At 41.3% G+C, this 14,568-nt stretch overlaps 1 protein-coding gene across 4 annotated transcripts in view; it reads left to right on the top strand.

The window, feature by feature from the left end:
* Positions 1-14,568, top strand: part of GLI3 (GLI family zinc finger 3) — a 266,600-nt gene that overhangs the window by 74,961 nt on the left and 177,071 nt on the right. Inside the window, exon 1 of one of the 4 annotated variants that reach the window (XM_017677945.3) lies at positions 9,918-11,290. The exons of the other annotated variants lie outside the window; for them this stretch is intronic. The gene's annotated coding sequence lies outside the window, so the exon portion shown is untranslated. Of the gene's footprint in view, positions 1-9,917; positions 11,291-14,568 lie in introns of those variants that run through there. 4 annotated transcript variants of the gene reach the window in all.

The raw sequence follows: 14,568 nt of genomic DNA, 5'->3' as shown, positions 1-14,568 counted from the left end.
AATGTAGATTTGAAGATTGGGTTGAAAATATAAGAAAGTGTTTCCTTCCTCCTGCCCTAGACCACTCCTCCCCAGGAAGGCAAATAAAGATGAGCTGCCTTTATTCATCACTTTGTGAGGCTGGACTGCTTGAGAACCAAGGGGAAGAGGCAGCTTCTCTCTGAGCCAAGATTGAAGCCCAAATGATTGCCGATATTTTGCTGAATGAACTGAGAGGCATTCCTTTCACAGGTAGAGCTGTTACATTTGCTAGCTGCGCCATACTAGGATTTTTTTCCCCCTACAAATTATAGGCTAAAGAGACTCAATGGAATTAAAAAAATTGTCTGACACGATAAAGTCACCTGGATTATATATTTTGGTTGCTGTCTTCTCAAACTGTTATTGAGGACTTGAGCAGAACTGGACCAGGCAATGAGATGAGGGTGGAAAAATTTTTATCTACATGGCTTGGCAGTGAACTTAAAGATTTTCTGCCAAGACATATGAATTTCCACTTATGTCAGCAAGATGTAAATTAAAGAACAAAGAAAACTGCAAAAGCAAACAAACAAAAACCACATGCATGCCCAAAGATGCAGTGTTTTGGAGCATCAGAGTGATGCTCTTCACTTGAATGTATCCTTGAGGGGTTAGTTAGGTGGAGGTTGACTAGCCTCCTTGAAAATCTGAATTAGAGGAGACTCAACTATGACTTTCTCACATCTCCTCTAAGAAGCTCCACCTGGTCTGCTCCCACTTCAGCACCGAAGAAGAAGAATACTTTCCTTTCCAGCAATCCTCCTCGTGATGCTGACTTTGCTGCCCGCCTGGTCCATGGCACCCACCCTGTGGCCTGTGCTGCTCTCCTCTTCTCCGACAGTTTGTCATCTAGAAACATTGCAGTCATAGGGGCCACCAGCGCAGCAGCCATTGGGTTTCTACTCCTCTCTGAAGGTCAGGTTTCATTCTGGGACACATGGCGACCTTGACACAGATGCGTCTGTAACAATCAGGTGTGGAGGAGACTTGACCAGGGTCACTGTGTAATCTCTGTGTTGACTTAGCCAGACCTAAAGCCTCTGGGCCCAGTTTTTCACACAAGTTGCAGAAATATTTTCTCTGAATCCTGACTACATTTGCTTCTGAACTTGGTCAGGAGATTCCCAGTTTGGTGGGAATGGGGAGTCTCAAAACTTTATTCTTGCATCTGCCTCCTCCATTTCCTGTTAACAAAGGTACCTGCCAGTCTAGGTCATCCTGCCTTCAAAAACAGATCCTCAGGGAATGTATCTCACTCAACAGAGAGCACTTTCCCTTGCACTTTAAAAAAGGTGCATCAGATAACTTGATGTGGGGGTAATGGCCTTTTTTACCTTCTCCTTCCAGGGTAAGTGTAGCACATTTGACAGAAATGCATACTTGTTTGTTTTGTGATTGTTCTTAAAAAACTCACAAAACCCAAACGACTGCAGTCACACCCTCAGCTGAATGAGAAGACCCACCTTTAGTCAAACACATCTCATATCTTATATTTGAAACTCATTATTTATCCCAGTGCTTAGCACATTGATAAAGGAAACAGGAAATGTTTTTCACTTTTAGGTTTATGAGAAAAGCCCAAATCCTTTCCTCACCATATAAAGTGTCAGATTTTAAATCATAGGGAACTGATTTGATCCCCCACTTCTGACTCTGGGGAAATTCATTTCTCTAAGCCTGTTCCCCTCCTCTGTAAAGTGAGGTGATGCCAGTACCCACCTTATGGTCATCTTAAGGTTTGGAAGCATGAATACTGAGTATGGCCCTTGAACAATATGTTTGAAATGTACCTCTCCACTAATAAGTGAATTTTTTTCAGTATATTGGAAATTTTTTTGAGATTTGCAATAATTTGAAAAAACACTTTCTTTTCTCTAGCTTGCTTTATTGTAAGGGTACAGTCTAGAATGTATAGAAATATGTACACATATATAAAGTATGTGCTAACTGTTTGTGTTATCTTTAAGGTTCCTGCTCAACAGTGGGCTGTTAGTAGTTAAGTGTTTAGGGAGTCAAAAGTTACATGAGGATTTTCCAGTGCCTGGGGTGGGGGTGAGTGCCCCTAACCCCTGTATGTTCAAGGGTCAACTGTACTTTGAAAATGGTGTTGCCTTATTTTTCATGGGTATTTCCCAGGTATGCTTCATAATTGTACTGATGGGTATCCTTAGCATGTCCTGAGATAGGTAGGCCAGGGGATGGCACACTTTCTGTAAAGGGCCAGGCAGTAAATATTTTAGGATTCGCTTGGGCAGTTTAGGCTCTATCATGCCTCATCTGGCCATAGACAATGTGAAAATGAATGAGCCTGGCTGTGTTCCAATAAAACTTTATTTATGGACACTGAAATTTGAATTTCATATTCTTTTCCTGTGTCATGGAGTACTCTTTTTAATTTTTTTTTGGCCATCTAAAAATATAAAATTCATTCTTAGCTCACAGGTTGTACAAAAAGAAACAGTGGGTATCGTTTGCCAACAATCACTCTAAAGGGATTTGCTTGGTCTTTTTTAGTACATTTTGTTTATGGAGAAACAGAAATGGTTTTCTTGGGAGGATCCAAGTGTTTTAAGTCATTGTAGACAACTAACTAGAGAAGAGATTGATATTTTCAATGCAAAATTCAAGTAGGCATATTTTGTAAATGTTGACTATAAGCCTGCCCAAAGACACATCAAAGAAGTGGGTGAAAGAGATGAGCAGCTGTAATTACAGATCATTAACTTGAGTCCTTGGTTGCAAAGTGGTGATTATTCTCTCCCAAGATGCCTAGCCTGGTTCTTGGTGACAGTGTACTCTGGTTTGTTACCTTAGAGTTTTTGTGGCAGTTTCTGCATCATCACATTTTTTTCCTAGGACATCTGTGAGAAGTTGGGTGGAGTAGATCGGTGAGGCCTCATTTTGTATAAGGGCATAAGAAGCCCAGAGAAATTCTGTGACCTGCCTAAGGTTCAACTAGTGTAGGAGCAGAATCAGTTCTAGGACTCAGCCTCCCAGCTTGTAGCCCAGCGTGCTTGCCGCCCACCACTCTGCTTTGCATTGTTATCAAACTGAGAAAGAGGAGGTGAGTAGTGGAACCTCTCTTTCATAAGTGCCATAGTTTATAAATATCCTTTTCTTATACTACTTTGTTTAATCCTTAGAAAACCCTGTCAAAGTAAGAGGGGCAAGTTTTAGTATCTGCCTGCTATATGAGGCAACTGACATTCCGATATATTCTAAGTTACTGTGGGTCACACACTGATCGGGTGCTAGAGACAAGTCTGGGACCAAGGTTTTCTGACTCTTTATTGTACTGCCTTACTGTACGACATGGCAGTTGATGTCATTAATACCAGACATTAAAAAAATAAATTGAAAAAGAAAAAACATCCTGCCCTGGTTCCAGCCCCTGGCAGTGATTTTTAAGTGGAGGTTTGTATTATGAGAATTTTTGCTTTCAAAATGCTGCATGCCCCTCCTGTAAAAGGTTGGATTGAATGATTTTATTTTTGGTAAGTGGCCCATGTAAGTTTATTATTTATTTATTTTGGTTCTTTTTGCTTCAGCTCCTTTGGCTAAATGAAGCACTGCTGTATTTTTATTGCGTATCCCATCATTAAAAGAAATTGAAAAGACGCTTGTTAGTTTTAATATTGTATGCATGGAAATATATCTGGCACTTTTAGAAACAGTTACAATTCCTAATAGTGCATTTTGAGAAGTAGTCTGGTTTTGTTCTTGATTAAAAAAATAGAAACTTTTTTAAATTTGGTATAATTCGATAATCATCTTTTGTTGGGGAGAAGGTCTCTGCTTAGTGTGACGCTGATTTTATTGACTCATTCAGCATTCCTTTCCAGCCTGTGGGAGGGGAGTATGCTCTGGAGCAGCATGCAGGGCCTTTCATTTGTTGGTAAATAATCCAAGCAAAGCTGCTTCCAAGCGCAAGTTTTCCCTCTTTCTCTATAAACCATATGCTTCTTTAACTATTGGACATGTGCCCTTTCAATAAACTATGCATGACTTTAACTGTTGGAGCTATTGTTGACTTGAACACAAACCAAACACTCAGACTGCTTCTTGCATCTAAGCTTGCAACACAGTACCCCGATGACAGTGTTAAATATTCCTTTGCAAAATAGCTGTTCAGACCTGGAAATAATGTGGAAAGATCATATGTCATTTGATTACAGCCTGAAGTCACCTTCCCTGGTAACTTTTATAGGAAGAGGTAGAATAAGTAAAACAGTGAGGATAATCTCCATGTATACCTATAGGAAAATGGCAAGCAAGTCAGTGTTCTACAGACTTTCAGAGACTTTGCAGTAGACATTTTGTAGGGGTTACTAGTCATTTATAATAGATAAAAAAGTCCTACTGATCTGGCCACTTACCTGAGATTTGACATGAGCAGGTTGCTTAAACTTGTTAAGCCTCTGGATATTTACCTGAAAACTGGGGTGATGATACTGCATGCCTGATAGTCCTGTGGGGTTAATGCGAGCAGAGCACTTTGCACTTAGCCCCTAGCCTGGGTTTTAGTTAAGTGCTCAGTAAATGTGAGCAAGAGCCATGGTGGTAATGACCGTTTCTAATAAGTTTCCCTTTTAAGCCTTTCAGGAGCTGACCTGGTAAAAGCTGAGTTCCCAAGTTTGACAGGGAGGGAGGTTAGAGCATTTTGATATTTGTTTGGAAGGCACTTGTATATATAGATATGAAATAATTAATAATTATATAATTTTAAATGAGCAAATTTATTGAAATCTCCAGTATCAGTGTAAGGTGTTATCAATATGTATAAAAATAGCCTACCAAATACTTAAAGTTTTAAGAGGTGGAATAAATAATTTAAACACGACTTTAGGAGGCAAACCTGTGGGATAATTTTTCAATTTCTGTGAACTTAACCTAGACCTTGCTAGAGAATTATTGAAAAGGTCATATTTATGGTAGAATTAAAAATAAAAGTAAAATCAGGTGTTTTTGCACTCTGAAATGATTGAGAAATGGGAAAACATACAAAATAATCCATAGAAGTATTTTCCTGTTCTTTCGGTGCATTTCTGTTATTGTTCCCTTTTTTTTTTTAATTTAAGATTTTTGTAGAGAATAATAATATAATTGTCTTCTTACCATTTTCCCTTCCTCCAAATATTTGGCTCCTTAAAGATTTGGAGGTATGGTGAGTGAGTGAACTCTGGATTCTACTCCAGGCTCTGCTACTTACTATCTGTATTTACTTAGACAAATACGCCTGTTTTTATATCTATATAATATACTTACTCATAGGACTGACACGTAAGGCCTTAGAACAGTACCTGGCCCTCAGTAAAATTCATTCCTATGTTTATTAAAATTCTTGAATGTACTATATGTAGTGATATAATATTCAATCATATCATAAGATAATGAAAATTTCTTTTAATTAGTTTTCCTTATTATAAATAACACTGTGATGAACATCCTTGAAAATAAATCATTGTCTTCTTGCTGATTACTTTTCCTTAAGATACATCTTAGAAGCAGTATCATTTGATACACCTGGCCAATAATGGAAATATTTTAGTAGCGTGAGATAGTGACTGTCTCTCTGTATTCTCCGGAGCACTCAGTATTGTTGCTCTTATAATTTTATCGTAATGTTCCTAAATTTGTTTTCTGAGTGCGAGCTTTATGTCAAACATGTATATGTTCTTTTAGGGTAGTAGTTAGCCCCCAGTGTGGCTAAATCCAGCTGCCACCTGTTTTTATATAGCCCACGACTAAGAAAGGTTCTTTAAATTTTTAAGCGTTACCTGTGAAAATTATATGAAATTCAAATTTCAGTGTCTATAAATAAAGTTTTATTGGAACACAGCCATGTGCCTTGACTTGTATCTTGCCTATGGCTGTTTTTCTCCTATAGCAGCAGAGTTGTGTGGTTGCAAAGTTTGCAGACCTATGCTTTAGGGCACTGACCAAAATTCCAATTCAAATTTATTTTATATTTCTTGTCACTGAGTCCGAAGGTTAGATAGCCAAATATTTAAGTGTGGGCTTTAGAGTCTCACTGCCCGGGGCCCAGGCTCTGTCAGCAAACCAGCTGTGTGACCTGGGGAAGTAACTTAGCTTCCCTGGTCATGGTTTCCTTATTTGGCAAAGGAGTGTAATGGCATGCTTTTCTGATCAGGTTAGAGTGGAGAGGAAACCAGACAGGTGAAGCACTTGTGACCGTCTAATAGGTAGATATTAGCTGTCAGTGATTGGAACGTGGCTGATAGATCTGAGTTGGCAGGCTTTTGAAAAAAGAGATTGTTAGGAAGAATGAGTGACACTACAATGACCTGTGTTTAAAGTAGGTGAATTTGGTCTTTTGTTTCCATAATCGCTTTCAGCGGGACTTCTTGAAAATTAAAACACATTCCCTTGACTTTGGGACATAGGTTCTCCTGAGTATGCCTGGAAAGCTGGAACAAGGCCAGAGGACAGGTCCGCCTCATGTTCTGGTTCCCAGTCTCACTGCAGGAGAGAATGGTGGTTGGTGTCCACCCTACCCAGCAGGCTGGAGGAGAGGAGAATAGTTGGGGGGTACCAAGGCATCCTGGCATGGCTTTGGCTCTGAGGATGTGCTTTGGGGGGATGAGGTTGTGTGGCTTTTCCTGCTTCCCTCGTAGATACTATCTAAGCCATTGCCTGAGGTGTTTTACAAAGTGACATTGTTTTACAGAAGTCTTTGGTGGCTAAATAGCTAGAAGTAAGCTCTCTAGGCAATCTCATGCTTTACCTGTGGTAAGTTGTGAGGAATCAAAATGTGGTATTTTCATTTGGGTTTCTCGAAAACACATTTTTCATCACTGAGGTCAAAGTGTGTGGTGGCTAGAGGGAGCTTCTGTTGTAGAAACCTGATCCGGGCTGCACCTGGCCCTGCGCAGAGGCTGTAGCGGGAGGAGAGCCCTGCTGGCAGTCCCCAGTCTTGTCACGGTGGAGGCAGAGCCTCCAGCTCATTTCAGTACAATAATGATACTCTCTTGATATTTAAATGTATTCTACAGGAGGGTCTAATTTCTGCAATGGAGTAAGTATGGTCTTTAAAATTTTATTAAAATATAATGCTGCCATATGCTCAGGCTTTCTCATTATACAGTCTTCTAAAAACAAAAACCATACAACATAAACACACCAGATGAAGGCAGTTAAGTTTGTGTTCACTCTAGCAATTTAAAACATGGTAAGAAATGGGACTTTGATGTGTGTGGGGTGGTGCAAACCTGGGAACCACCATTCGAAAGTGCTGCCAGAAGAAGCTGTTAGACTCAGGGATTTCTTCCTGCGTGCCTTCGGAGGAAGAGCAGGCTCCAGGTGCTCCCGACGGGGCTGGGGTAGGTCTCCAGAGTGATGGCACCTGTGGAAGGACACCAAGGGCAGCAGCAGCTTGGACTCTCTGGCCTTGTGAACAGGCATTTCATAGTTCCTGTTAAACTGTTGGTTGTGGATCTCATTATGGCATCTTAACTGCTCAGGTCTATATATACCAACTAAGAAAGAGGGACTCTTCATTCTTTGCTAATGAAAGACTAAGACGGCGATCTCAACGCAATCTCTAATACCTAAATGTTCATGAGACTGTTATTCACAGATAGGCATAAATGCGCCATTAAGCAGCAGAAAAAAAATGTTGGCCCTCCTGAGAATTTATTGTATTGCCTTTGATGTCACTAATTAACTCACTCTGTGTAAGCAGTGACTAGCAACTAATAGCAGGCTAATAGAAGAGGCTTCATGACATTTTAGAATTCTTAATTCAAGGAAACTCGTGGAAAATGAAGAAGATCTCCTCCTCCTTATTACAGAAGAGCCTGCAGGGGCCCTCAGGGTCCTGTATCATCTGTTTTTTCTCTTCCCAGGTGCAGGTGGAACTAGGCTAGTGCCTTCTGCCTGGAACTTTCAAAGGTGCTTAGGATGGTTGAGTTTAAATGCCTTGGCCTGTTGGGTAACATTTGGCCAAGTCACAGTGACTCTGCTGTCATGGCATCCATGCCTGAAGTAGGGGTGGGCAGGGTGGTAGACATCTGATCTTTAGGGGTTCAGTGGCACAAGGGAAGTGAATGAAAACCGTACAGGCCACAAGGCATGCCTGGTGAGGCCTCAGACAAGCTGATAGGGTTATCAGCTCCTGATCTGCCAGATGGGCAAGGAGCCCTCATTGTTCTGTCGTTTTAAAAAGGCAGGAGGATGCTTGCTGTATGCCATCCCGGCCCTCAGCTGCACTGGGGCAACAGCCATTTCAGGTTTTGCATTTGGGTTTATCTAAATCCTCATCTTGCTTTCTCTGCCTAGTCTCCTCTATCCCAGGCACCCCTGCTGAAGTTGAATGGAGCTCTGTAAGCTGAGTAGTGGGGAGTGAGGCAAGAAATTAACCCTGGGCTGAGCCTTAACTTGCTTGTTAGAGCAAATAGTTTCTGGTGAAGGGATGGTGGGATGTTGATTAGTTTTAGACCATGTTTTGTTTTTGGCAAAAATAACTCTAGAAATGTTAAAACAATTAAGATACCTGTAGGACTCAGATGGAGGGCATTTTGTATCTTCTCTCCTTTTACCTTGGGACCTCCTGGTTGACAAAGTAGGAAGAGAGACCTCCCCTGTCATCTTTGAGAGAGGATTGCCACTTGAATTTCTCCAAAGCTTCAAATCCTGCTGCAGGCTTCTCGTGTTGCACGCCCTGCAGGCGGTTTAAAGGTTGCAGACAAAGCTGAGTGCTCTCTCCTGATCCATCTGGGCCACTCCCTCTGTCATCAGTCATTGTCAATGGGAGATGTATGTGTAGCCGCACCAGGCGATGTCTGACCCCAGGGGCACTGGAAATGTTCTTAGAGAAGGCATTGTTTGCCTGCTCCCTTTGGAAGCCAAGCTCTAGTTGTTCGAAGGAGCAGCCCTTTGCTTTAAGCATAACTGCAGTCTAGAGGGAAAGAGGCAACATTCTGCTTCTAAAAATTGCAGGAACTTTAATTCCCCTTCCTAGCATAATTCCACCATGCTTATGAATGTATGTAGCTTCTGCTTCATTTCTGATCATTGGTCAAAGTCATGGGGAGAATTCTGAAAGACGCTTTGGGTTCCATTGGTTTTTATTCGAGGAACATCTAAAGGTCAATAAGCAAGGAAGTAAAAGCTGACAAGATGCAACAAATGCCTAGCTGGGAAAAATGAAATCATGCTTTTTCCAAACATGGTGAGGCAATTTGCTGGTAGGAGAACAGAAAACGGAGATCTCTGTTTCTTGCTCAGAACAGGAAGATGGGGCCCCAGGCTTGTGGAAGCACATTAAAAACTGCATTAGTACACAGACCATTGACTGAGACAGCTCTGGGGTGGGGGTGCAACTCTATGCAGGGCCTGTGTGTGTGTGTCTTCACACCTGTGCAGATAGGATGCTTCCCCCTACCAGAACGCTGAGGTCAGAAGTCTCACCATGAACTTGTCATCCAGGACCCCTTGTGCTTCCCAAAAGTGGGTTTATGTTGACAAAAAACTTAATGGAAAGTATGTCTGGGCATAAAAAGTAACTACTCCCCGCCGCCCCCCCCTCCCACCGCCCACTTTTTTTGTGGTAGAAGCTGGGAGTGCGTACAAACTCTAGGTAGTGGATCCCAAACCAGCACTGGAACAGACTTCTTGTCCTATTCACAGGGCTGTGTGGCTTCAGCAAGGCATGGTTGGGATTCTTGCATCCCTTGCAGGGATGTGCTGCCTGTTTCCCATCTGGAAGCTGGATGCAGCACCATGTCCTGCAGGAGCACTGCATTTTTCTAAGGATTGAGTGAGATGATATACATGATTAAGTGTTCTGTGGCCATAAAGGATGATGTTTTAAGGAAGGGGGCAATGTTTGCTGGTGAGAGTCAGGAATAGTCATCTACATATTTGGCTGGGTCTCAGACCTGTGTTCTAATTCATTTGAAGATGACTTTATCCTACCATTCAGGATGGAAATTATGAGGTTTCCCAAACTCTTAAACACAGAAATACCATTTTCTTGTTAGAGCCCATTCTGCTAGAATGTAAATATCAGGTCTGGCCCCCACCACTCCGCATTTTGTACCCTGCTCCCCACCCCCATCCACCCTTCATTCTGGCTCACCAAAATCTGAGTGCCACTTTTCTGGGAAAGCCTGATATTCTGACTTCAGTTTTGTAATTTAATGAAGGAGAGTTTCCTTAGTAAACCAAATTTAGTCCTAGAATGCTTATCTTATATCCAGACCTCGAACATAAAAGGCATTTTATACCCGCAATTGTTCATTTAATGAGCAATTGCAGAGTGCAGGCCGGTTAAGGGATTGAGCTATATGCACTATTATTGCAAGAAGTATTCCGAAATACCAGAAATAGGACGTAAGCTCTGATCAGGGAGACTGCGAGCACAATTACCTTCTTTTCAAATCCTTCTGTGACACTGCGGGAGGAAAAAGGACTTTGAAACTTGAAAGGAAAGAGCTTGCTTTCAACCTCAAAAGCTAGGAGGCAAGGGCTCTGAAATTTGCTCAGAATTCCCAATTCACCATTAGCCTGTTTCTTCCTTTAGCCTCAAGGCATTCTCCGCTTTTTGAAAAGATGTTAAGAAATTCAGTCACAATAGAGAGCCTAGTTTTGAACATGTTTCACTCGGTCCATTGAGGTCTGGGCTCCAGCCTTTGTGTGGGGTGAATTGAGCTGAGCGGCTAACTGGTTGGAGAGAGGTGAATGGAGAGTCTCCGTGCAGTCGCACATTCTGGCAAAGAAAGATGCTCCCCTTGCCTCTATTTTACAATATGCATTCCTGTGCAACCCTGCTAGTGGCAATATGTGGAGCTGAGCCTGTCTTAAGTCAATACGGAGTACTTGGTTTATAGCAACTCTTGTTAAGTTTGTCTTGTAATTGAAGCTGCTGTTGACCTTGCTTGGGGACCATTTGTAAAACCGTTTATTTAGCATAAACTGAAATAATAAACCCTCCTTCTCTCGGGCTGATTGTGATAGGGTGACATTAGTTTGATTTAATGATTAGCTGCCTGACCCTTCTGCTGGAGAGAGTGGCTTGAATAGAGAGAGTTCACTCGGAAGCACTCAGAAAGAATACTAATGAGCTTGTTAAATTTAGCATGGCTCCAACCACTTTTAATTCCTCTAATGGGAGAGCACTGCCTGGGAGAGGAAAAGAGGGAGGGGAGACAGGGAGACACTGAGAATGTTCCTAGTGGGTCTGCACAGCTCGAGGAAGCCCACCGAGAAGTTTGCAGAAAGTAGCTAGCCAGAGCCTGGGGTCTGAGTTGTAAGTATCATCTGTTCTCTTACACTCTGTGTCTTCTTCGGCTTTGGGGCAAGAGAGGATTGGTGTTAAAATGGGATTTAAGGGAACGGTTTAAAATCAACGGTATTTTAAAGAACAGGTGAACACGTGGACTGTGTGAGCTCCTAATCAGCTCACTTTGTTAGGTTGACAGGAGGTGTTCCTGGTTAGTGAGGCAGTGCAGGGTTTTATTTTTATATTGGAAGAATCGTCTGAAACTTTTATCTAGTCTTAGGTGAAAAAGCACTTATTTGTTTCCTTGGCTTTAGTGAGAAATTAATTTGTGGAGGAGTTTCTGAGCAAATGTGCAGGAGAGTGTGTTCGAGTTCTGCTTCATGTAGCATGATTACTTTCTTTAAATCTTTATTGTGAAGGGTCTAAGCAGTGTTTGCCATGAAGCAGCTTCTGAGTTTTCAGAGTTTATGGCACTGAGACGTGCTCTCGGTTGCCTTTGACTGAGTTTGGAAAATCTGGGGCAATTTCTAAAATGTGATGTTTGGGCAGCCCTCCATTTGGGGGTGCAGGAATTTGTTTACATCCACTCGTGTGCGGCTATACCGAAGGAAGGAGATACAAAGTGGGATGATGATGACAGTATTTAAAATACTTTTTTCTTGCCGCTTTTTAGTGAATGGCATGTTTCCGTGTGACCCCCAAACTTGCAGCTGTTTAATGCAGAGAGACACATGAACAGTCCCCTTGTGTTGGGCTGTTTAAGTCCATTGGCAGATGCTCCTGGAGCAGTGGGCTGTTTGCTTACATTTTTTGCAGCCGACTTCTGCTTGTTGCCATGGTGGACAGTATGTTTCTGTCAATAATTTGGCCTGGCGTTGCCTGTCTGCACTGACTCTCAAACTTTATTGAACAGCTCAGCCCAACTGAACAAGATTAGACAGCTTTTGGCTTGCTGAAGTGGTTGCTAAATTTATAAGAGGAGGCAGGAATATTGCTTGGAAGGTTTCCTTTTCACTATAGAGTGTGTTTTCAAGCCCCGTAGCTGTTTGTATTCTGTAGTGCGTGTACTGTCAAGTTTTCATTTGAATGCCCATCAAAAGCAACTAGTACCCGAGGTAAACTTCATGAAATATTTGTCTACTGGAAATTTTTTGGAGAGGGAGGGAAGGTAAAAATGTGGTAGCAGTGACTATTGTGTAAGTAAGTCTGATGAAAGTTTCCACATAAAAAAAAAAATCTTGCCTGCCTTTTACCTTAAGTAAGGGAATTAGTTAACATTTTCTAAATGTTTGAACTTGCATGTTTGAACTTGCATATTTCTTGTTATAACTTAAATAGTCACACATCTTGGGTTGACTTTCACTAAGAAAATAAAAAAAATTTAGTACTTGTGGAAAAAAAATCGTTTAGCTAAATGTCACCCCCATTTCCACCCCCAGCCCCCCAGAACTTCCTTCTCCCAGAAGGTTGGGGATGGGAGGGCTCCAGTCAGACCATGCCACCAATTATTCAGTTATTTGTAAAGGTAGATTCCCATGCTCTTCATAAAGACATGGCTTCTCAGAAACTCACTCTATTATAGGGATGCAGTTTTAAGAGAAGAGAAGTTGATTTCTTCTAGGAAGAGTAAGTTAAGAGTCTGTTTTAAACCTGGAACAGATCAGTAGAGGTTGGTTATTCATTTTTCCCCGAGAATGCTAATTATGTGTCACAGTCTCCCTTGCCAAGGGCTTTCTGGCTTTCCAAATGAAGGTCCATCCTACAGAATTTGTACCTCAGTGCTCCAAGTTCACTTCAGGTTGAAATTTGAAATAAAGGTTTTATATACTAAAGGCTTAACTTTGCAGAAAATATGACTTTGGCCATTTTTAAGTTTTACAAATTTTTATAAAACCAACTAAGAGTTTTAGTGTTTTGACACCCTTTTGCTTTTACACAACTGCAAACCCTTATTCTATAACCTGCAACTTTACTATTAATCAAGTACAAGGGTGGACTAGTGCCTAAGAGTATTAGAAGGGAAAAGAAAAATGCAGGGCTGCTTTTGTAATTTGTTTTTAAATTAGCAAAAACATGGTTTGAATCACGTTTATAAAGATCCATGTGTGAAAATGTGGGACTACCCCAGTTTTAGATTAAACTCATAACTTGTACGATAATTACAAGGTTTGAGGATCTGCACACAACAATGCTAAAATAATGTTTAATAGTTACCCTGTGCAGGGCAGCAAATTCACTGAACATACCAAAATATACCTCATTGCCTGTTCTGTTTTGCAAGTCATTTGCTAGGCTGAAAAAAATACATTCTTATTTCTTCAAGTAGAAAGACTGAATTTGCTCCTGGCTTTAGGTGGTTCAAGTCAAAAACAGTAGTAATTCCTTTAGTTCATACTTTCACTGTCATCTGTGTTTATAGCTATACTTTCTTCTGACTTTGCACAAAGGGCTATGTAACTATTAACACATACTTTTTCTATCTTTCAGGGGCTCTCAGCCAAGCATATTAGCTTTATGAAATACTTTGAAGATAAATTTGTTTATTGGAATAAGATGTGTTCAAAATCTGTCCATCTGAAATGCACAATCATGTTATTACACATGCACACATGCGCGCGTGCGCATCTATTATAAGATCAGGAATGGGAAACAGTTTGCAAACTAGATGTATGAGCAGCGCTGGCACAGCTTTGTTCTGTCAGCACTTATCTGCTGGAGTGCAGTCTGTTGATGAACTGTGGAGTTTGTTTGGGAGTATGTCGTTTAGAATGTGTGTATGGTTCTAACAGATGAATTGGTCCATTTGTTGTGGGTTCAGATCGCCAGTTTGGTTTTTACTTTTATGCATTGGTTCTTTGATCTCCTATTAGAGAAAGGTCATCCAGTCACATGGGCAGAAAAGCATAGAGGATAGATGGAAATTTCTTATGGATCAAAAGAACAGAAGTATTGGGACAGGAATATCAAATATATATGGAATTTCATCAAGCTGTTTCTCCCATGTTGGAAGCAGTGTCTGGTCCCCACCAGAGCAAGTCACATATCAGCCTAACTGACACCTCCCTCCCCCATGAGACTTCTCGTTCTGGACTAGTCCCTTTTCCACTTAGTTCTCAGCTCTGTCCTCTTGGCTGACATAGGAGCTGTCATCAAGTAGGTTTTCTCTCCCATTTCTGTCTTTGTTGAGTCCCTCAGAGGGTTACAAATCTGACTTGAAAAATCAAAAACATGAAAACTTTGGATCAGTTTATGACAGGTCATCCTCTGAGGAACAGAGGCTATTTGAACCCCAGATCACCCAGAGG

This window comes from Manis javanica, chromosome 6 (genome assembly GCF_040802235.1).
Source record: "Manis javanica isolate MJ-LG chromosome 6, MJ_LKY, whole genome shotgun sequence".
NCBI lineage: Eukaryota > Metazoa > Chordata > Mammalia > Pholidota > Manidae > Manis > Manis javanica.
Note: the sequence above shows the minus strand (reverse complement) of the source record. Positions and strands in the feature narration are given on the sequence as shown.